The sequence below is a fragment of the Misgurnus anguillicaudatus genome, chromosome 10 (genome assembly GCF_027580225.2).
Source record: "Misgurnus anguillicaudatus chromosome 10, ASM2758022v2, whole genome shotgun sequence".
In the NCBI taxonomy this organism is placed as follows: domain Eukaryota; kingdom Metazoa; phylum Chordata; class Actinopteri; order Cypriniformes; family Cobitidae; genus Misgurnus; species Misgurnus anguillicaudatus.
In genome coordinates this window covers 37,791,262-37,817,159 of record NC_073346.2, presented here as the reverse complement: position 1 = coordinate 37,817,159, position 25,898 = coordinate 37,791,262, and the positions used below count along the sequence as shown (strand labels likewise).

Sequence of the window (25,898 nt, the reverse complement as noted above, 5' to 3'; positions counted from 1 at the left end):
ACATGCTTGCAGAGAATGGTTTACCAAAACTAAGTTAAAGGAACAATATGTAAGAAAGTTATATCAATTAATCATAAAATGGCCCTGATATGTCACTAGACATTAAGAAATCATGTTCATTTCAAATACTTGGTCCGGCCAAGATATTGTCATTTAAAAAGTGGAGTTGCAGCCCTCAACTGATGTTTATGTTGTCATTTTGTGTATTGGCAACCAGTTGTGTGATTGCAGTACCAGTTTTAGCCACAAGTTTTGTGACTGTAGTACCAGTTTTGGCCACAATCCTACATACTGCTCCTTTAAAGGGTTGATCTTTTTCACACTTTCTACGGTGATAAAAGCACTGTGGAGCCAACTATAGCACTTAAACATGGAAAAAGTCTGACTGTATATTTATGATATGTCCCCTTTAAAACAATCGGCCGATGTCAGAAAGTGGTAAAACTGCTTTAATCTGCCGTTCCTGCGATTTTAATACCCAGCCATATCTAAAATATCTGAAAAATACTCTACTTGTAGCAGATTTGTAATTAAACCCTATTGCAATGTACAGTCATTTCAACATGACAATAACTGATATTCACAGGCTTTGATAATACAGTATTATGATTAAAGTTCAAAATTATCTAACTATCTAATGATATTCAAATCCAAAACCTAATACTTTTCACAGCGGGAAACAAGAAAGATCTGCAGGCGAAATAATTAAAAAATATTTTTGGAACAAGTGAGATTTTTAATGCAGCTCTCTCTGCATGCTGTGTCAGAACTAGAATTTTATAAATGGGGTGGCCAGGACTACTTTAGGGGGTTCATAGTCCATGAAAGAAAACAATGTGTAACCCTGTTTTAAAAAAGCATGAATGAATCCCATGATTGCTGATAACTTCATATTACCCTCTAGGGCTGGGTATTGGTAAGGGCCTCACGATACGATACATAACACGATGCATTGGTCATGATACAATGTATCACGGTAAGATACAATACAATGCATGTTGCGATACATTGAAATACTTTTCTTTTTTTATCGAGAATGTAAAAAAAGAAGTAAAAAGTGCCCGGACACCCCTCTGGCTCCGCCACTGTCTGCATGGCAGGTAGCTAATGATGGTGACAAGTTCAATTTGACCTTAAACAGACAGTAATCTTCAGTCATCTTGACAAACCCACGGGTCATAGCTCAAATTAAAAGAGCAGGATTTGCTTGTGAAGGGCCTGTGTAATTCTCCTTATAGCTTTCAAAACATATTTCACCGTGCATGTGGAAAAAAGGTCCTGTCATAGCAAGGAAGCAAGTAATCGTTGGCTCTGAAGTGTCTGTAAAGGCAAGACTGCGGTCACGTGTGGGTACGGAGCTGGCGCTCCCTGGAAAACCTGCTCTCAGCATTCCTTGTCAGATATATCACCAGCACACGACTGCCAAGGTCTACAAATACATCATCCTGTCAGAACACCTGGAACGCTCGGTAAACAAACAACAACGGCCTGCAGCCCAAAACAAAGAAAGCCAGGGGACTGGAAAATATTCATGGGTTTTGAGGAAACAGTTCTAGGAAATATTTACAGTCTAAACCTCGCAATACAAATCACTTTAATTTTGATATTATGCTTTCAAAGAATACAATTGCTCAAATGGGTTTTTTGTACTCACATATACCGCGAATGTAATATTACATTTCATTATGTATTGTGAACTGGCACATTTGCCTTCATGCACTTTTGCCTCAGCTCTATGGGTCAGAAAGGTGGTAGAAAATGATTATGTAAAACTAAATTGGTGTAAATAACGTCTTGAATAACGTAATTCATACACGACATTCATTACAACAAAGCAAAGACATATAGGTAAGACTTTACAATAAGGTTGTATTTGTTGACATTAGTAAAGGTATAAATGAACATAAACAAATAAACAATGAGCAATAAAGTTTATTAGCATTAATTAATCTTTGTTAATGTCAATACAATTGTTCATGTTATGGTTCATTAACAAATGTTAATACAGATACAACTTTTCATTTTAAATAATATGATAGTAAATGCGTGAATAAACATGAACTCAGATGAATAAATTCTGTATAAATATTGATCATGTTAGTTCATGTTAGCTAATGCATTAACTAATTTTGGGTCAGTGACAAAAACGGTTTAGTAAGATGAGAAATAAAAAAAAAAACTTGTTTTAAAAGCACGCATCAGGTTTATTTCAATACACATGGTGTATTTATGTTAATTTTATGCAACAAAAAATGCACATTTATGAAAGTTAAGACTGAATGGACCTAAAAATGTCAAATGGTGTAACCGCCAAAGAATGAGAAATATTAAATATTTTATCCACCTTGATGGCATGTAAGCGTAAATATCATTTTAAATATACTTTTATTATGTAAATTTTAATGCGTTTTTGTAATATTTGTCCTTACATATCTTGAAAACAGTTCTGTTTTCTAAATAATCTTTGACAAATTATGTAAAAATTTATATTTAAAAAACCATATTACACTAAACTAGATGATTATATTTTTTTCCACATTTTTTAAGACTATATTTATATTTTCATTAAAAAAATACTAGTTACACCAATTGACACAGACCGGTTACACCACATTGACATTTTTGCAATTATCCCCCGAATATTCGTTCAAAATGAAATAAAACCAGAAATTTTAGACTTGTTCCTCAAAAAAGAGAATGTATGCAAGTAATCTGCAAATTTATTTTTAGGGGTGCATTGATAAATGCCGATATACACATATAATACGTGGCTGATAACTATTTTGAATCGCACAGCCGATAAAAGCACGCATCAGGTTTATTTCAATGCACATGGTGTATTTATGTTAATTTTATGCAATAAAAAATACACTTTTATGAAAGTTAAGACTGAATGGACCTAAAAATGTCAAATGGTGCAACCGCCAAAAAATTTGAAATATTACATATTTTATCCACCTTGATGGCGTGAGCGTAATCATTATAGAAAAAACATTTTAAATATACTTTTATTATGTAAATTTTAATGCGTTTTTGTAATATTTGTCCTTAAAACAGTTCTGTTTTCTAAATAATCTTTGACAAATTATGTAAAAATGTATATTAAAAAAATCATATTACACTAAACTAGATGATTATATTTTTTTCCACATTTTTTAAGACTATATTTATATTTTCATTAAAAAAATACTAGTTACACCAATTGACACAGACCGGTTACACCACATTGACATTTTTGCAATTATCCCCCGAATATTCGTTCAAAATTAAATAAAACCAGAAATTTTAGACTTGTTCCTCAAAAAAGAGAATGTATGCAAGTAATCTGCAAATTTATTTTTAGGGGTGCATCGATAAATGCCGATATACACTTATAATACGTTGCCGATAACTGTTTTGAATCGCACAGCCGATCTTATTCACAGCTATTTCATGTACTGCGACTTTTGATCAGTAAGTCCTTATCAATCTGAAATCACTGTTAGTTTGAGTCGTTTATAACATGCATTTGAAAAAGCAACACTCGTCAAAGATAATTATCATGAAAATACCTGAAAAGGTTTAAAGAACAGCAATATAAATATACAGCGCATATTGAGTTTCTGCACGAGAGCGCCCTCTAGTTTTTGGATGTAGCGGCATTTCACAGAAGCATGGCAAGCATCATCGGCCGTATATATATTAGTGCACCCCTATTTATTTTGAAATTTTAACCTTTTTACATTTAATTGAACCATACAGACACAAAATAATTAACGTCAAGTCATTGACCTTTTTACTGTTTTCTACATAAAAATCATCCTACATAATGTCAAGAAGATATAAATAAATTTGTTATCTTTAATACTGACTGAGTAAGTTCAAGTTAAAGATTGAAATCAATGAGTAAAATTAAACTTTGACTCTCCTGATCTCATCATTACATTGTAACTAAGACTTTGGATTTCACAGACAGGATCACATTTCCTCCATCCCCACTGGAATTAAACTGAAAAGACAAAACCCATATAGTCATAGATCAGAGAATAACTCCACAGCGTTGATCCTGACAGTAAGCAGTAAATCATGTGAAGTACAGAAGAGTGATGAGTTCATAATAGAGATCTCCTCACATCTGATTCAATCAATCTCAAACAAAAATGACAGCAGAATGAAGCGTGTATGATCTCTAGCTCTGTGGCCAGAGAAGAAAAACACACAGAGACAAACATTTATCAAAAAAAAAGATTGAGCATTGCCGCGGGAAACGTGCGAGTTGAACAATTTGAACTTGGGCGGAAAAACGCGTCGCGTTAACCCAGTGCTTCTCAATTATTTCCTGTCACGCCCCCCCTAAGAAGAAGTAAACATTTCGTGCCCCCCCAACTCTCCGCCGCGACTGTAAATAGTATAATTTGTCTATAAAATTACACACCTGCAAAACATTGTATCCTTATTAACATTAAAGAAAACACAAAAAAAGAAATATCAATCAACTTACAACAAAGAATAACTTTATTAACATTGTTTTTTTAGTCTGTAACAGAAAAGACTAAAAATGCATCAATTTGCCTGAAATAAAATAAATCAATCCTTATTTACAGTATATTTTTTGACCATTTGATACTGAAAAATTAAATTAAATATAATCAATAAATAATAATAAAAAACTCAAGCGGCTTATCAGCGTGTTTGGGGTGTAATGTCTTTAAGTGACGGTGCAAAAAAAATCACTTCCTGAAAGTGTCGCTTCGAGCCCCCCCTGGTGGTCCCGCCCCACTATTTGAGAAGCACTGCGTTAACCAATCAGAAGATTGCTCTAGTAGTGACGTGATTACAGGAAACGAGCGGAGTCGCAGAAGCCCCTCAAACGCGTCTGGTGTGAACCCAACATCAAAGGTTCGTCTATAGCACCATTGCAGAGAACCTTCTAGCACTTTTATTTTAAGGGTGTCAGCTGTTTATTGTTGCCAAGCAACACTGCAACATTATGCATGAATAGAAAAAGTGAAGGGATGTGTGGCAACAGGTGTGCATAGAGCAGTGATTTATTAAAGCATTCTGATACGTCTCATTAGTCAGGATTTACAGTCAGAAATATCTGAGGTTATATTTTGTATCACAGGTCAAGTGACATCACAGATTGCTTTTCTATTAGTTTTTTTTTTCGACTTCATGCGGCACCGTGCAGGCTGACATATCTGAACACCGCTTATCCAATCAAATTACATGACCAGAACTAACTCTTCGTAAAAAATTCTGTATTTTAGCCAGACAAGCAAAACTGCAACAGATGATAATTTAGCAGAAAAACAATGCAACACTCCATCATCCACATGCACACTGCTCAAGGCTGGAAAACAGACAAACACTTTATCGTGTACTCTTCATTAGTGTGCATCGCTTGTACAATAGGTCCATTAGTCAAAGCCCAGAGTCAGTTAATCCGTCTTTTTTTAAGGCTGCGCTTGTTCGCCCATCATCTGTTTCTCTTCCCACGCACGCATATAGAAAACACTGATTCAGTTTACATTACAATGAGGTGAGAAGCAATGAATATTCAAATGGATTTACTGTGAGATTAAGCGAATAAGGAGATAGATACTGATTTGATTGACACCAGCGGTCAAATAACTTGTGCTTATGAAGTTTTCTGTAAGCCAAAGTGTTTCAAAGACTTGTGATGCACAGGTTAGACTTGAGTTACCATGATGTAAGCATGACACTCTCATCACGTTTCCCTAAATTCCTGGTTCTCCGGCTCCGGGGGAAATGCGGACAGATGTGGAGCTTTCAATGAGCAGGAGGAGCTGATGTAAACGACAAGATGAATAGATAGGAAATGAGTTTTTCCTCCCTCATAAATGTGAAGGACGTAAAGTCAAGGCACACCAAAATATTTACATTTTAGTTATTCGCAAACATATTGCACCATAACATATGCAAATGTGCAATAAACATATACTAATATAAGCATAATGATACACTTTGATTCTCAACATATGTGAGGCAATACCTCCATGCCTATTTTAAGGAAATGCCGTTGGACTCATTCTGCTTTCAGAGTAATTCAACATCGCCTTGTTTAGTTCCCCTCGAGACAATAAAGGCAACATCTGCTTGGGTGATTCTCACGAAAACTTGGTTTTAAAAATGTCAAGCATGAAAATGTAAAAATTGCTTAAATTTACTTTTTTTCCCACCAGACATTGAAAAACAAAGTCTGGAGTAAATGGGAACATTAATTTAAAAACTTGTACTTATCATTTAACACTTTTTGTAACATAATTAAAAAAATTAGTCCTAAAAAAATCTCATTACCGCAACAATCAGAAAACATCAACACTGACATATTTTCAAAATGACATGACAAACCTGAAAGAACATAATTTGGAGATTCTGCACATGCATTTAAAATCAAAGTATTATGCTTCTATTTATTAAATTAACATTTAATAAGCATCTGTTGCGGTAATGATAATCAAAATGTCGTGTAAGCATTCTGACAAGACAATATTTCAAATTAACTGTAAAAAAATTATCTTACCTGGTAACCATCTTTAAGTAACTGGTCCATGTGCTTGGTCACTCAAAATCAAACTTTATTAAAATTCTGTATGTGTGCTTCAACTGTTCTCAAAAAGTGTTGCGGAGGATGAGAACATCAGGCATGGACACATAATTTTCCTAATTTTTCTTCATTATTATTATACATGAATATTCAGTAAATATTTTTTCTGTCATCTAAAGTAGTCTAGCAAACCATCCATTTACTTTTTTTCTTAATATTTTTGTGTTAATTTGATTAAATTACAACATAACGCATGTTCAAACACAGCCGGACACATTGCGGTAATGAGAATTTCAGCAGAAATTAGATATAATTTACAATTATAAATTCTTATGTTGAAATCACACATTGTGCAAGGTAGAACACAGTATTGTGTTAATTCTGATGCTTTTTAATGTTACTATATTACACATTTTAAAGCTAAAATCATTAGTGCCGTGGTGTTTCAATGGTTTCGTGAGAATCACCCGCTTACTCTTACAGCATCTCTCCTTCAGTGTCAAACACAATAATTTATACAACTGGAAAACACCTGATACCAAAATAAAGGCAATTTTATCATGCAATCGGAGTCACTTTAATGAGTAGGGGTGTGCAATATATCAAACCAAGTGAAATCTGACAGCTGGTACATACTGGTACACGAGAATCATTTTTACTGCAATTGTTGTCATTGCCTTTGGCATATGAACCTGATCCCAGATCAGTTTGACAGAAATGAATCATACCTCCTGTTGAAAAGAGGTATGCTGTTATTTTGTAAGAAATCTTATTTGATATTTTTGATGCTAAAATGGATGAAAAATTCCCTAATTTTAGGGACACACCCGAATCTAGTGATGAAAACATCATAGAAGAAACTCCATCGTTTTTTCCATTTTTGCCAGGTGCCAGTATGAAACTACCAAGCTATCACTCTACTACAACCACTTGTCAACCCCCATACCATTAACGACACCTTAGCAACCACCCATAGCAACAGCATGGTAACCATTCAGAATTAGGATTAAGGCAATGGCCTCGTACACACTGCAAACTTTTGTGACAACCGCTTTTAAATGTGGTAGCGAATCTCCTAAATTATCACGGAACAATATTTACTCCTGAAACTGTGATGATTGACACAGAAGTAACCATATAAATGTTTTGCCATCTTGTGTGGTTATCATTTTTGCCCTTTTCCATTGCATAGTACCCCACGGTTTGATTTGGGTCAGGTTGGGTCAGCTCACCTCACTTTGGTTTGGTTAGCTTTTCCATTGAGTTTAGTAACACTTCGGAGTGGGAGGGATTATAGGCGTGTCATTATATTTGTGCTGCCTACTGCTGTGACATCATACAAGTGAGAGCGTCATTGTACATTCAAATACATTTTTTATTTCTCAGTCTGCCACAAAATCAAAATTGACCACCACAAATAGATGTTTGCACATCGCGTTTTTCACTACCTCTGTCTCACATGACAATTTCAGTACAAACACCCGTGGCATCCGTCCCGTCGACGGAGCCTTATTTAAGTTGCATTTAAGCATATATGCGGACGTGCGTGTCGCAAATGCCGCCACAAACTTCCAAAGTCTGGAAAAAAATTGGTATGGTGTCCCTGATCCTCAACCTGTGGATGTTTTAAATTGCTAAAAGTGAGTTTGGGAACTTACAGATGACAACAGGTTTACTCGAGACAGCGCAAGCTAGCACGAAGGTAAAGCTAATCTTTCACATTATAGCGATGGCGCTGGTAGTGACGATTCTCTCAGACCAATCGGTGATCTATAGTGTTTTCGCGTCACGATTTGGTATCAGTTCGGGTCGCTTGGAACCCTGACAGAGGCGATATTTAAAAAACGTATCGGGTACTACGTACTGCACCCAGTGGAAAAGCCCTCAAAAGTAAGCAGACACGACCCAAACCAAACTAGGTACTATAAAATGGAAAAGTGCCATTTAACCAAACTATTATTACAGAGGTATGTTTTACAATAAACCACTGTTTTGGGAGAAGCTGCCGGTCCCAATATTTTGATCTTTGAAGTAAAGCATTTGGATTTATTTCGGTTTATTATTGGGTTTTCTTGATCGCTGTGTTTTTCATGCAAGATCTGGCAACATTAGTCAGCAAACGCTCGCGTTGACTTTTTCCCTTTCTAGGCATATGTTTTTTTCAGAATAGAGACCTGTCATGTCCATGTTGCACATTGAAATACTTAATTAACAACTAGTTGTTCAGTTCGGTACACACTATGCAGAGTTTCTGTAAATGCAGTTGCATTTTGCGGGAGTTAATTTTGTTGTAAAATGTGGTTGTCAGTCCCATAAATTACTGAAGTGTGTGTGTACAGAATTAAGCACTAAAAGGTGAAATGACAACCGAATTTAAATGCAATGTGTAGAAGACTTACAATTGCTGTGGCCCAAATCACCTACTTGTACTATGCCCTTAAAGTATGCACTGCAAAACAAAAGAGGGTGCAAGTACTCGTGCATACTAACTCATAACGGAAGCGAACTCAAGTCTTCACAACACTGTGATCTTTAACAATAACACACAATGAGCTCCAGACTAACTTTTTTCACTAGGAGCACAGTGGCCCCCAACTGAAAATTTTAGGGGCGCAACCAGAAAATGTAGGGGCACACACCGTAAATCAACATGCTAACCAAATATTCACATTTCTACTAATTTCCACTGTATTACTAATAAATACTTTAAGGATAAATGCAGAAAGTACAGTGTCCTTTTTCAAATTCAGTGTCACATCACAAAAAAAGGTAAAATTAACTGGTCGCACATGTGCGACGATGTAAAATTCAGTGGCACACTCTCATTTTGGTGGCAGTCTGGAGCCCTGGAAATCAACTATTTTTTTTTTGCATTTCAGCTTTTCTTCATTCATTATCTCTTCATTGTATTGCTTAATTTATTAAATCAGTAAATCATCACTCATTGGATTTATTCATTCAGTGCAGAGCGTCACAAAATTTCTCCCTCTCGCAATGAATTGTAATTTCAGCTGGAAATATAGGGCCCTAGAAATAGTACTTTTACGATACTCATTTCAACATGCTACGAAAATTGGGACACCTTAATTCTTATTTTCAATAAAGATAGTGGGTGAATTGAGACTCTCCTGTGTATCTCCTGTAAACAGAAACCGATCGTTAAAAATATGCTTAGGGTTGTTTTAATCATTTATTGTATTGTATATTATTATATACGTTTTTGTTATAAACTTTGTAATATACAATATTATATTGAAGGTCAACACAGATGTTGCAGTCATGGGAAAGTCCACACATTTAATATGCAAAAAAAATCACAGGAAACATCTGTATGGTCTGTAATTAGACACACTGACTAATATTACCCTTCAAAACTTCAAAAGAAACTTCAAACGGAGAGTTTAACCATATCAGACAAAAACATCACAACATCAACTATCATTAGGGTTGCCAACTTTTCACTCTGAAATACGGGACAAAAGATTGCCGTGTGGATATGGTTTTGTGTATACAGTGTATTTAAGCCATTTGTCAAACTCAAAATGATAGCTAGTCATTTATAACTCCTATGCCTCGGCAACATATGGTAGGTTTATTAATAGTTTGTTAATTTACAGTAGGTACGTTAAATACAGTCCTTTAATTGAATCATTCTCCTTTCGGCATTGATGCCGCTTTCTGGTTTGTCTTCTCTGCGCTGTCTTTGGTCCTGATTTGTCTGCTGACTCCTCAGCTGCTCTTATCTTTGAATTGTTCCCTTTTCTGACTAGACTACCCAAATACGAACCGAAGTGACTCTATCGTTGTCTCTCTTCCCTGGAGTTGTTAAAGTGCTCATATTATGACTGCTTTTCCACAGGTTAAATAGGTGTATGAGTTCCATAAAACATGTTTCAAAAGTTGTTTGCTCGAAATAGCTTGTAGGAAGATTGTTACTGAACATTATTTTCGCAAATGACAGAAATTTAGACCCGGCGGGGGATGTATACTGCTTGTGGACCGCGTACTAATTGCTAGAAGCTAGCGGAAGGTCCGGACCGTATCTTGGGAAAGTGATAGAGACTCGGGGGTACGTGAGCCTCGTCAGAAAAGCCAGGTCAGTAAGGCCCGGCCTCGGTTAGTTTGGCAAAACACTTTTAGTTTAGCAGAGCACAAGTACTTAGTTCATGTAGAATTGTTAAATAAAGCCGTTAAATTTTTTTTTAACTTTCGAAACCACGCTGCAAACTATCTAGCCTGCAAAAAAATATCTATATATCTAAACAATATTATTCCCATTACTATACATTTAAAAGGTATAATTTACGGGATTAGCATCAATGTATGGTCTCTGTTTTGAGATACAGATGCTCTAGCATCATAAATGTAGTTTGTGACTGAAGATGACATCATGCAAAATATAACGTGACTTCTTACCTTTTGTTTTGATATATCGATCGCGAATCGAATCAAGTCTGTTTTAGATGTGTGAATAATCCATGAAAGTCCAAAAAATCCAATGACCGTTTTTGTCCACAAATGCGTATAATGTGAGTTTTTCATAATATGGGCACTTTAACCCATTGTTCAGCTTTATTAATAATGTCTGATTTATCTAATCCAGTGGTTCTCAAACTGGGTGCCGTGGCCCTCTGGGGGGCCCTGAGATAGTGCCAGGGGGGCCCAGGTTATTATAAAAGAATTTATCATAAATTCTGTGTTCTTAAATCTCAGAAAAATAATGCTATCAATTACTAGCTCGTGTGAGTTGCATTTAAGAAACAAATGTCTGAAAACCTTGCAGGCTAAAACACTGGAAACACCACTGAATTGTACTGCGCCTTTATGTAGGCTAGCTCGTTTTATATTTGAAATTAGTTATACACGTTATTAATGAAATCGTTACATCAAAGTATATGACTGAATTTAGCTCTCAAATTTAATTTATGTCTGATAAACTGAGGGTGCACAAATTCTTTCTGGGGGGCCATGCCCCCCTTTGCCCCTATGGTGCCGGGCCTGAACCTAATTTAAAAAAAATATATGTACTAGTCTTATATCTGGTTGCACCTTTTATCCATAGTCATTTACATTGAGCTGGAGTCTGCTTCACAACATCATAACTCAGCAATCTATTAAATAGTCTTAACTATATATAAATATAAAGAGAGAGGTAGGTAGAGAAGCAGACTTCAGCTCAATGTAAGTGCCTATAAATTATATGAATGAATATCTGCTTTTTGCCATTATGATTAGTTACTAATTGCTAATTATTGGTCCTGTATGTGTGCTCAATAACAATAAATTTGAATCTATAACTAAATCTGACTATTTATTGGTGTTCAAATGTTTTACTACGGTATAAATACAGCATTAAAATTCCTGACCACAGCCGGTAGTCTCGGCTCTGAACGTCCAGCCAGCGAGAGACTGAATCATAAACCTCGCAGCTCACGTCACGCTTGTAATTAAGAATAGAGGAGATAGACACATGCAGGCCGTATGCCGTGACGTCGAGCGGTGAGATGTATTTATAGAGAGAGTTAATCCACCTCTCTGGCTCAGCTGCACAGAGATGCAAGCAAACACATTTGTCCTGAGAGATGAGGACCTGTACAGTAAAAACAAATGATATGCAAAGTAAGATGAGAATTAAACACAAAACCTTTGGCTGTTTGTCATTCATCTACTCTTCTTCCTACTGTAGGGTTTGAACTAACAACCTTTGGGAAAGCGGTGCAGCTTGCAGAAAGGTGCACATTGGTTCCTCAAAGGTACATATCTGTACCAAAATGGTACATATTAGGACCTTTTTAAAAGGTACTGCCACAGTGACAACATTTGTACCTTTATTTTTGAGAGTGTAAAACCACTGTCAGAGAAAATGGTCAAGACATGTACCAACCATCAGAAATGTCCAATCCTGTGTGGTGACATCACTACACGCATTAGACAACCATTCTTTGAAAACCCAGGTGGAAACTTAACTGCAACCATTTCTTATCGTTTGGCCTGGCGGTGAAAAAGCTATTCGAGTCTTCTGGCAACTAGAGCTGTCATAATGATTAAATAATCGTCTCATCGCAATTGTTTGACCTCATCACGATGATTTCAGATCACCGCAATGATCGCACATCTCTTTAAAAAACACAAGGGGGAGCTGCAGCACGTGTATAAACAAAACTGTATCACATGGCGTTCCTTAAATGAGAGTGTAACACGATACATTGCAAATCCATAGCCATCAATACAGTGGAAAAAACAGCATTTAAAGAAATGCTGCAAAACTTTGATACGCAGTTTGAATTGCCAGGTAAAACATACATTTCCATAACAGCAATTTCAAATTTATGGAAGTGAAGGATGCTATTCTTAAGAATCTGTAAGGATAGGAATTAGGGCTGTGACGATACATCGTGTGTCCCATTAAAAAGACCTGTCTAAAATCGAATCTGCATCGCGATTCTGTGTTTCATGCGCAGCTTGTGCATGTACTATGGCGTAGGGATGGGCAATATAAACAATATGCAATATAAACGATAGAAAATTGGCATACAATAGAGATTTTAAATCTATTGCACTATCGCGATAATGCGTGTTGATGACACTATCTACCGGCGAACTTTAGAACCACGAGCTGTAGCCAAATAAACATGGATGAAAGCGTCAGCGAAACAGAGGAACTCGTGAAAAAGACCGATGCAACATCTATTTTTTGGATTTAAGCCATAAGTTACATAAGTTAACTGCTGCTACACGCGCGAAATTGGCATTATGGTCTAGTAATTGTGAAACATGCAGTATATATATATATACTGCATGTTTCACACACACACACACACACACACACACACACACACACACACACACACACACACACACACACACACACACACACACACACACACACACACACACACATACATACATACATACATATATATACATGCAGTATAGTCCCCACAAGCATTTAAAGTGTTTAGTGATATAAAAATAATTTACTGTGTTTTTAGCAGATAGATCTTGTCGGCTTTATCATTTTAAAAGTAGATCACCACACAAAAAAGTCTGGACACCCCTGCTGTAGAGTGTGTCAGGCAAAAGTTCCAGCTAAGAGAGGTAACAAGACTAAACTTTTTTAGCAGTTTGGCTTTTGTAAGGGTCTATATAACCTGTTCTGAAACGAGTCTATTGAAATTATTATATCACAATACATATCGCTATCGCAAAAGGCTGCAATGTATAACGCAATATGGATTTTAGGCCATATCGCCCATCCCTACTATGGCGTTTTGGTCAGTAAGAAGTCCTTATCAATCTAAAATCATTATGAGTCCAAGTTGTTTATAACGCGCATTTAAAAAAATCAACACTCGTTAAACAAAATCATTCAAAATATTTTTTTATTATCATGAAAATACCTGAAACAATCTGAAGAACGGCGATATACATATTCCTGTAGACATTTCCTGGAATAGGGTTCGTAATGCTACTTCTTCTGTTGCACAATTGGAGTTTCTGCACGAGAGCGCCCCCTGGCTTTTGGATGTGGCGGCATTTCACCGTAATTCATTCAAATTCATTCATTCAGAAAACACGCATTTGCACGATAAATCGTTAGAGCCCTAATAGGAATTTATTTATTTATTTGCAATCACTACAGACATGTGGTCCAGAAATAATATGACCTTAGTAGGATCATGTGTGAAAATTATTTCAATGAACAAAGAAACTATGAGAATTAAACGTCAAAACAATAAAATAGTCAATTAATCGTCATAATCATCAAAGCCCTAAACAGGCAATTCATTGTTATAATCATCACAATTTATTAGTCAATTAACCGTCAGACAAATTTCTTAATCGTGACAGCCCTACTGGCAACAAGTTATGTACAAAGACAAATCGTAAATCCTTGTCTTTAAAAAAAAAAAAAAAAAACTCTAGTTAATGTAGGGCCCAATGATTTCCAAGATGCACAAAACACGGACAAATCACAGAATCCAAGAACAAAAATGGGATTTACTGTACAACGCGGAATATAACAGAATTTGGCAAAGTTTGGATTCAGTCACTTTTAAAACCCATTAGAAGTCATTTTCAAATGCTAGGTTTTTTTTTACGTGGTTTCATAAATCGATAATAAAAATTAAAGAAATGCGCAGAAACATTTTTCTTGTTGGACGTAAAGAAAGGTGTGTTCGTTTCACGTCAGGGATTACAAACAATGACAAGCGTTACCTCATCGGAGCGCAAGCAGGTTTCGTCAAAACCCGGGACACAGCAGACAAAAGAGGTACAGTACTATACTTTCTTTCCGTGTACGCATCACGCGTGCACACGTCCGCACAGCTGTGAAAGTAAATTTACAGGATCGTTTACAAATTCAGGTTAGATGAAGAAAAGTAGCGGATCCACCACTAAAAACACAGTCTAGAAAAAACAACAAGAAAACAAAACGCTCTTCACAAAAGTAAAGTTGAAAAGTAAATCAAGATAAGTGTAGTCTTATTCTGCGTTTACACCAGCCGCAGTAGAGGCGTCATGCACGAGTGATTGCAATGTTAAGTCAATGTGAAGATGCGCTGATGGGCGTCTGAAGGTCTCGCGGCGCGGATGAGGCGCAATTCCGCCTCATTCGCGCGTCTAGTTCCCCTCCCACAAGAAGCGGATTTTGCCTCTGACGCACGTCAAATACTTGTTTTTTCCACGCGTCTACTTCGATCTAGATGCGCGAATGCATTCAAACTGTTCAAGTGGAAAACTAGGCGTGGTAGACGCGATTTTGAAGCCTCGAATGCGGCTGGTGTAAACGCAGCATTATGATTAAAACTACAAATTTGGTTGATTGTCAGTTGCATGGTTGTAGTACATTGCAGTTACTGTGACAGCCAAAATACATTGACCTATATGTAATTTTAAATAAAACTTTCAATAAATTGTATATGTTTAATGTTTTAGCTGATAAAATATCCTATTTAATTTAATTACTGAATTTAATTTGACCAAATTAAGCAAAATCCAGAAAAATGAAATCATTGAATTGAAAAATAAATAAAATGGAATTTAGGAAAAAATAAAACCACCTCAAACAAGGTGGTTCCAGTCTATTCCAAACAGGAAGTTTAAGGTTTCTACACTTGTTTTCCCACACATCTGAATAGATGTTCCCATCTGTTTTTTTGCATACTGTATACATGGTGTAAAGCACTGTCAAACTATCATTACTTCCGACTGAAACACTAGCTGAACACTTGACCTAAAACACATTGACCTCTGAATACTGTACTCATATTACAGTGAGACCTGGTAAGGAGATCTTTAACATGGACCATACAGTCAGAGACAAATAATGCCTCCCTTTATCTCAAATTTGTATCATTACAGCAACTTACTTTCACCAGTATTCACATGCACCTGTAAATACTAAATCACTTTTAATTTACACCACAGTTTGCTTGCCATGCACACAATTGCCACTTACACAAAACGAATATTTAATAGTCATATTAGATGGCTTTATGCAGACATTTTTGTCCATAACAACTTGCAGTGTGTATAACTGTAATGCTGCGTTCACACCAGCCGCGGTAGAGGCGTCAAGTGTGAGTGATTTCAATGTTAAGTCAATGTAAAGACAGGTTAACGCACTTCTGGAGGTCTCACGGAGCGAATGAGGCGTATGGTGGCGTAAATTGAGCGTTGCCGCAGGAAAAGCATGAGATGAACATTTTGAACTTTGGCGGAAAAACACGCCATGTTAACCAATCAGTAGCTTGCGCTAGGGCTGGGCGGTATGACGGTATATTCCGTTACCGCGGAATAAAATGTCTGACGTAACAGATTTTTCTATTCCGTCTATTCCGCGGAATGCAAATAAGTGGGCGTGGCTAACTCTGCCCTCCAGCATGTTAGACTGAGTGTGACGGAGAAACATGTAAAATAGTTCACTCATAAGTTATTTGTGTAATTTTTATAATAAGTGCCAGTGAATCCACCGCGGGTCACGCAGCGAGACTCTTGTCTTGCTCGCGTGCTCGCGCTTTCTCTCTCTCTCGCGCTCTCTCTCTCCTCATGCAGCAGCCGGCCGGTCTCTCGCGTGCAGAGGTCTCTAGGCAAGCGCAAGGAGCTGCGACGCCAAATAAAGAGTTCTTCTCGCACATAATGCTTATAGTTGTAAAGTTTTCTGAACTTTAAGCAAGCTAAGACAAAACTCGCGTTTATATCAGTGACACGTGCGCTGCTGGAGCGATGTATTTTGACGTGCCATTTGGTTATACAAACATATTTGATCGGAAAGACGAGAAAGAGATGCAAATGATAAGGTCTAATAGAAAGTAAAGGGAGTTAAGACCTTAAAACAAACTTTATGATCATCACATCATAGCACATGTCACATTTATAATATCTAGAGCTTCTTCTCTCATATACAGGTATTTATCCTGTCTGTAGGTTTTTGCATATATTTATACCTGTTCATTTTACATATTGCATATGTTTAATGTAATGTATGCATAAATACAAAATACAATGAAGCCATACTATAGCTTCAATAGTCTATAAAATTAATAACTCAATTCAAAACAAGATTCTGTCTAATCGAGACTTATCTGTTGTTATCTTCTGGGCATTTTCACTTTAACATTATTAACTTTAAATTGCTCATATTTTTAAACTGTGGTTAGCATTTAGTTAAAAGCTATAGTGAGTGGTGTATTTCTGTAACTTTTTATCATTAAAAAAACAATAAACTGAAAAATATGTATACCGTGAAATATTCCGTTCCGTGAAATAAAATGACTCATTCCGTGAAATAGATTTTTGGTCATTCCGCCCACCCCTAGCTTCCGCTAGAAGTGACGTGATTACAAGAGAGAGGGGAGAAGCATAAGCCACTCCCATGACGCGAATTTTTGTGTGAATGTCTTGATGACTAGAATTTCACAGGAGGCTTTCACTAGTGAATAAAGAGAGTAAACTCAAAATGTTCAAGCGGCAAACTAGACGCGGTAGACGTGAATTTGACGCCTCAAACGCGGCTGGTGTGAACCCACAGTAAGGCATACTATTTTTTTTAACAGTATGTGTGTTCCCTGGGTTTAAACCCATGACATATTGCGCTGCTATAATGCAATGCTCCATCACTGAGCTAGACAGGTTAGTTAAATTAGTTAAAGGTCATGTTTTTCCTGATCCCGTTTTTCAAACCCTAGTTAGTGTGTAATGGTGCTATAATAGCATAAATAATACCTGTAACATGATAAAGCTCAAAGTTTACTGCCAGGCGATATATTTTGTTTAATAGAATTCTCCTTTCAAAGCCTACAGCGAATGGCCGGTTTGGACTACAGCCCTTTACTTCCTGCTTTAATGACATCACTAGAACAGTTTTTTGACTAAGCTTTGCACACAGGAATACGTCAGTCGTCAGCTAAGCTAACGGCAAGCTAACCTGCTATCGAATCACAACACACTAAACTAGGGCTGGGCGATTAATCGAAATCGAACTGCAATCGCGATGTGCAACGTTGCGATTAGCAAATTGCGAAAGGATGCAATATGATGCGATTTGAGAAATATGCAGAGAGGCTTTGTGACAGTCTAACCAGTTGAGCGAGCGCAAGTATGTTTGTGCTTTCTCCGTGAGAGGCACGTCAACCAAAACAGCGCTTCTCCTACACTGACGAGGGGTTTCGATTTAAAGCATGCGCGCAGCCTGTGTCTCTCAATGCTTGTTAAATACTCGTGCCCGTTTCCCAATTGCAAGACTTTGCGCGTGCGTCTTCCACAACAGACAAGGTGTTTAAACTTGATGCACACGCGCAGCCTGTGTCTCTATGCTTATTAAATACTCCCGCCTGTCTCCGCAAGTCCGCATCGCAAGACTTTTCGGGCGCGTCTTCCACAACAGACAAGGTGTTTAAACTTGACGCACACGCGCAGCCTGTGTCTCTATGCTTATTAAATACTCACGCCTGTCTCCGCAAGTCCGCATCGCAAGACTTCACGTCCGCGTCTCTCAAAACGGATGATGCGTTTTACACACACACACACACACACGCCCAACAATGCTTACAAGCCTGGCTCCTTATTTAAAACAAACTAAAATATCATTTTACTGGGTTGCTAATGTCACTTGAATGAAATGACATGACATTGAACGCATTTGGATTTTATATTCATTTTAAAAATCCCAAATGTAGCTTTTTTATATTTTGATAGTTATGAAGTTGAGTATTACAGTTCTTTGTTTACAAAAACAAACAAACATGCATTTAAATCTTTTCAGTAAAACTCAGTCACCCATTTAAATATTTTAAATTGTTGTTAAAGTTGCATCTATATGAACCCACTTATTTAAATACCGTTACAGTGTTAGTCCAAGCTAAAGATCATTTTACATTTCATACAATAAGAAGTGTAATTATATTCTTAATTTCTTTGTTTTTGTTTCCTTATTTTCACAAAAAAAAAACAACAACATAAGAATACAGTTAAATCACCAGACCCATAAGCAATATCATTAAGATCTAACGATCTAAAGAGGCAGATGCACATTGCATCTGCTACAAAATTTAATCGCAAATCGAATCGCAATCGCAATTCCTGGTAGAAAAGGCGCAATTAGATTTTTTCCCTAAATCGCACAGCCCTACACTAAACAAACTACACAATCAGAAATCATTACGTATTTCTGAAGGAGGGACTTCATAGAACAAGGAAGACATCAGCCTGTTTTAAAGATACAATTTGTATATTATGCGCCGCAAGATGGCGCCAGATCAAACAAAAACAATGATGTTGTTTACTGACGCTCTGAAGCAGCGTGGAATTATGGGATTTGTAGTCTTTAACTTTAGCCATATCAGACGAGAACGAGAAATCACGTTGATGGATAAGGTAATCAAGTCTTATAAATGTTGCGTTTGATGACATCGTTTATTTCATTATGTAAGTTTATATGTGATGTTCAAAACGAAATTGTTAGTCATATTGATATTACAGTATTAGTCCAAATTCGATGGTAAACACAGCTCAGAATTAAGTTTTCAACTTACAATCTACAATGATTTTTCACATAATGTATTGACAGTACAAATCTTATTGTGAAGTGTCTTAAAATGACCATTTATATTGCTGTACAATACCTTTTGATGTGCATATCGTCCGCGGGAAGACGCGCTGATTACACTAATGTTGTGATCAATATAATAGCATACGTTTTTTGAAGGGTTACGAATCAAAACAACTCACCCATCGCGTAAAACACAAGCAGGATCAGAATCTCACAATACCTTTGATGTGCATATCGTCCGCGGGAAGACGCGCTGATTACAATCTACACACTAATGTTGTCATCAATATAATAGCATACGTTTTTTGAAGGGTTACGAATCAAAACAACTCACCCATCGCGTAAAACACAAGCAGGATCAGAATCTCGGTCTAGTTAAATGTTGTCGTGAAGCTCTCTCTATCCAGATAATGCAACACCAAATTGATCCTCCCTCGTTTTGTTCCAAACTCTTCTTGGGTCGTTTGGTTGGCCCGTACGCTTACAGGAGCTGACACAACCAGCGGCAGACGGTACAGAGATATCCATAAGTCCATAAGCAAGCGCATAGTTCCGCATTTGTCCACGACACTGGCTGCGTCCGAAACCTCAAGACTGTGAGGACTTGTGGCCTTGCTCCCTCATGAGGACATGACTTCGGCCTCGGAGGCCTGAAGGCCGCTCAGATAAAGGCTTTCCGACGCACTTCAAAGGCAGCGTGTTTGAAATATAAACAGAGAGCGCCTTTGTGATAACTAATCACATATTTGAAAACTACAATACTACTTTCTCGCTAGAAATGAAATTAAAATGCTTAAAAAGTGAAAATATACGTTTATTTTCACTAAATTTGTGCTCCAGCCGCTTCCTTGGCCGCCATTTTATTTTTTCGAGCTCGACCAGTGTTCTCATGTGGGTTACGTCAGTAAAGGCGGTGACAAAGGGTCACATGGATATTAACGTCATTGACAGGAGACTGCACTGCCCCGTGTCAATGTTTTGAATGGAAATTTACTCACGATTTACAAGTAGTTGAAAACATTACAGAATTTGATAGTAATCAGCTGGGCAAAATATATAACACTGGCCTAGTGGTTTTTGGAGATTTTACTGCAAATATCTTACAAATTGCACCTTTAAGGACAGTGAAAACAGCGCTATACAGATAAGTAAATTGTGTAAAAAATACAGTGTTTTTTACACGTGAAGCATGAACACATGTTAAATTGTGCACTGTAAACACAATCATAGCTTCAAAAACACACAAAAAAAACGGGACCTTTAAAGGCTGCATAAAGCAATATTAAATATGTGTAATTAATAGGGGTGTCACGATTCTCCAAATCCTCGATTCGGTTACATTTTCGATTCTAAGGTCACGATTTGATTCGATTTTCGGTTTTTACTTTTTTTTAAGAACAGGTTGAAATGCCATTTTTAGACTAGACTTTAGTTTTATGAAATATAATATCTGACCTTGAACCCGGAAATGCCCTGCCATGTTAGTCGTGCTGCCAGTGGAAAAACACGCACATACCTGATAAAACGAAACTTCCTCTCAGATGAACATTCTTGTCAGTACTTTGCACCTTAAAAAAGCGCTTTTATTACAGTCAGACTGGACCTGGCATGGGGGAGTGGCAGAATAAATTTCATTTTTTAATTCGTAGTTCGAGGTTGTGACTTGATTTGATCGATTTAGATTTAAAATCGAAAACGTGACACCCTTGGTAATTAACATAATGTTAAAAACCACCCAGACAAATTTTAATGATAAAAAATTGCCAAGTAAATAAAATAAGGTAATAGAATCTTAGAAAAATAAGCAGGATTCTCACATCTAATTTGTTGTTGTCCTTAACACATCTCTGTGTTATTTTTCGACAACACAGTCCTTTTATTAATTTGAACTCAAAATCAACACGGAATGACACATAATGTGTTAAAAATAACACAAAATGTGTTAAAGGAACAGTATGTAAGAAATGTACATCAATTAATCATAAAATGGCCCTGATATGTCACTAGACATTAAGAAATAATTTTCATTTCAAATACTTATATCACTGACAAGAGTGGTCCGGCCAGGATATTGTCATTTAAAAAGTGGAGTTGCAGCCCTCAACTGATGTTTATGTTGTCATGTTGTGTACTGGCCACCAGTTGTGTGATTGCAGTACCAGTTTTAGCCACAAGTTTTGTGATTGCAATACCAGTTTTGGCCACAATTCTACATACTGTTCCTTTAAATAGGATAACACAAAACAATGTGTTAAAATTAACACATCCTTTCTTAGAGTGTGATTACTTAAGAAACATACTTTTTAGATTTGTCTGTATCTTTAGTGATGGTATTTAAAGAGAATGAAATTGAAGAAGCAATTCCTTCTTTAAAAAAATAAAATAAAACATCACTACAGCTTGTCAGCTGTACAAATGTTAGCAAGTTTTGTAACTTGTGGGACATAATGCATGAGAAGACTTTAAACAACATCTACATACTTTCCAACCAGCTTTGGTCATCTCAGGCCACTGATCTGTTATCTTTCATACAAAGATCTTGAATACGAATGTGCTAATGAAAAATACATGAACACCCTGAAATTTTCAAATGATAAAAACATAACATGAATAAAACACATCTGATCAATTATTCAGCGCCACAGCCGTCAGCATTTCACATTCACAAGATCGGTCATGTTCAACAACTTTAGCATCCGTCCATCCCAGGCGTGAGTGTGTGAGAAGACCTTACAGCAGAAAATGAGAACAGAGCATTCGGTGGAAATACAGCATATTTTTCAAAACTATCACATGCAAGTGCGCTAATTAATCCCCAAATTTAGAAATTCTTTTGGGATATGCTTTGAGATGTTATGGGCAGTTTATGAACTTTTGTGATCACAGCTAAATTGGCCATCAAGAAATTGGGCAGCAAGATCCTCTCAAAACTAAGTGAATGACATTAAAGTTAAATAATAATCTTTTACATTCAATCCTTTAATCTTTCATATTTAAAAGTGTTATAATGTGATAAGTGCTTATTAAACTGTGATAAGCAAACCCACGTTGTCGTCCCGTTTATAGACGCATATTACTACTGCGCTCTTTAAATAACAAAAAAACAATATTGCAGTAGTCTATAGCGTAGTCTATTTTAGTTGCCTCAAAATAGTAACGCGCCAACAAATGCGCCTGAACACACCTTGTTTTCAGACCAGACATGGTTGTGCGCATTGTTGTAACGCCCATGTGCGCTAAAGGGGGCGCAAATGCATTTGCTATTTAAACAACGTGTCGCTAAATGTGAAAATGATAATTGCGCAGTGTTGAAACTATCAAAAGACACTTGCGTCGCGCATTGCGCCGGGTGTATGATTGTAACACGATGGGCTCTTTGTAAGATACATTGTTACAGTTTTCATGTGTCAAACACAACTATGCAAAAAAAAAATTTGTATGGATCTCAATTCGCATACAGAAGATATAAACGTTCAAAACCAACAGTTTAGCACATGTGCTAAAAAAAAATTATGACGTCATCCTATGTAATAATATGGATTTTTTCCAGAAAACTTTTTGCACAAAATAGATTCAAGCACTTTCAATGACCTGTATCTATGTAAGCTTATTTTTCAAAACTTCCCAGGGCCTTGAATTTTTTTCTCCAGATTCAAATACTTAAGGATTTCAAGGACTCGTGGGAACCCTTATGGTCGAGTGTGCATAAAAAAACTAATTATACTCCAAGCGTTATACTCAAAATGTTGCCTGTCGCCAGCATAATTCAACAAACCTCACCTGACGTAAGAAAGCTTTGTATCACACACACACACACACACACACACACACACACACACATACACACACAGAATAACTCACTAAAACTTTTGCAGCCATAATCACAACACATGATGAACATTTGGCATCATTAACAATACCAGTATATCCAACATTTGCCTTCTGGATATAAAAAATGTGAAAAAAGAAACACCATTCGTCACTTTATCACTATTTTCAAAGCCAACACATCTAGACTTTCACATCAGGACTAAGAAAGGTATATTTCAGTAAAAGAATAAGTGCTCATCACAAAGTATACAAATGCTAATATTATTATAACCATGTGCACAGCTGTATTTCGGTATGATGGCATCATTAAACACAATGATTGGCATGCAAACGTCTTATTTAGTCACCCAGAACAGACTGTCAGTATGCAGGTTGACCCTAAGGTCACACTGCAGGGTCAAGGGTCACAGGGGACACAGACATTTTAGGATGATGGTGTGGGGTCTGGGAATCATCCGCTCAAACAGAGGCAAAGCTGCTTCCCCCACGCTGGCACCGGGGACATTGTTGCCACTAATCCATCAGAGATCCTCCCGGCCCCGTCTCACCGACAGCACCAGAAAAACACACACAGCGGGAAACCGGGACCCGAGGCCCCTGCGCCACAGATGGAGCTGACTGTTTATTTAACACGGTTAAAGGCAAAACAATAAGGATGCAAGAGTTGGACTTCGTAACACCTGTCTCTCCGATCAAAGGGCAAGCAAGGGGAAAACTCAGACATTTGGCGAATGAATACACAAATAAACATTTTTAAAATGTAGATGATAAAACAAGCACTAAACCAAGCACAGAAAGAGAGAGAGAGATCTACTGACAAACATTTCCAAGCAATTGGAATCTGTTGTGTGAACTGGCGATATTTCAAGAGGGTTGGGGGTTATGTCATAAACATTGAAAGCTTTTGCTCTCTACTGAGTAATGATACATCCTAGCGCATTAAAGCTAGATATGTTTTTTCATCTGCACTCCACTTTAGATTTGAAATGATACTATTATGATAAGCAGCAGCTTAAGAGTTTTAAAAAATTCATTGCATTAAGAGACTAGCATTTTTTCTATTGTTTGAAAGCAGGCTAACATGAAATAAACTGAAGGCAAGACAAAAGATTTATTCTTGTGTAGGGATGTGAGGAATAACTGATGAGCATTGAATTATTAGAAAATAATCGCCTGCCGTTAGATCGTGGGTGTGCATTAATTTCAATTATACAACAGGGCTGTTGAATGCTTTATTCTGATTGGCTAAGAAATGTTCCATGGGTGTTGATTATTTTTCTGTAAAATGCACACCTGACCTGTTAAATATGTTAAAATAACCACCAAAGCAATGTTTGTGGTAATGTGGTATAAGCAGAATAATTTTCTCGAGTCTTTTGAATTATTTGAAACTAACGCACACCCGCGATGTAACGGCACTCCGCTTCGTGTCATGCCACATTACCACCTTGGGTGTGGATTATTTTCGAATAATTCAAAAGGCCTGTTGTAAATTATTACTTACTTTTAACACGGGTCACTTAATGCTATATTCTAATTGGTTGAGAAACATTCCACGGGTGTTGATAATTTTTTATAAAACGCACACCTAACTTGTCAAATGTCTTAAAATAACCACAAGAGCAATGTCTGAGCTAATCGTGGTATAAGCAGAATAATTGACACCGGTCCATTGAATTATAAAAGCAATAAGCCCCAAGAAGCAGTGGGTTACCAGTGCATTTTATAACAGCTAAGGGGCGTTGTTAGGCATGACGCGAAGCTGTTGTAAAATGCACTGTAACCCCACTGCTTTGCGGGGCTTATTGCGTTTATAAAACGGTTACTTCATATGCATAGCAGGATTTCATCAAATGAAACACAATTAAGGTGTAATTATATTAGTACAAATATTACTCTTCCGCCAAACAAAGTAGTTCCTCAGAATCAAGCGCGGCTGAAACAGAGCCTAGTTCCCAACCAACACAGACGCAGCAAAGACACAATGAAAATATGATTTAAGACTGTGGCGTTTATTTTCATAAATCAGTACGCAGCAACAATGGCGCAGTGATACTTATGTAATGCGGTCTGAACCGTGGGGTTACCGAGGTATTTTATCACGGCTTAGAGCGCATTTCAACCAATCCGAATGAAGAACCAGAACGGGCCGTTTTATAATAGAAAATAATGCACACTCCGCTTCGCGTTGTGCCACATTACAACCTTGAGTGTGCTTTATTTCATAAAAATTCAACGGCTTGTTGTCAACGATTCCTTACATAATTCAAAGGACCGGAGTGTGTTATTTCGCTTATACCACGGTTGTCTGTGCTTATATGTTTCCTGTCTCTGGTCCTCGTTTATTGTCTGTGGCTATATGTTTTGAACACCAATCAGGAGCAGCGCTTCTAATTTCGTTGTATGCAGTAAAATGCAAATCACAATAAAGGCATTCAAATCAATAATGCATACCCATGGAAA

The 25,898-nt window shown here is 37.0% G+C and overlaps 1 protein-coding gene across 1 annotated transcript in view; it reads right to left on the bottom strand.

The window, feature by feature from the left end:
- ext1a (exostosin glycosyltransferase 1a) overlaps positions 1-25,898 on the bottom strand; it is a 95,461-nt gene that overhangs the window by 67,546 nt on the left and 2,017 nt on the right. The window lies entirely within an intron of this gene.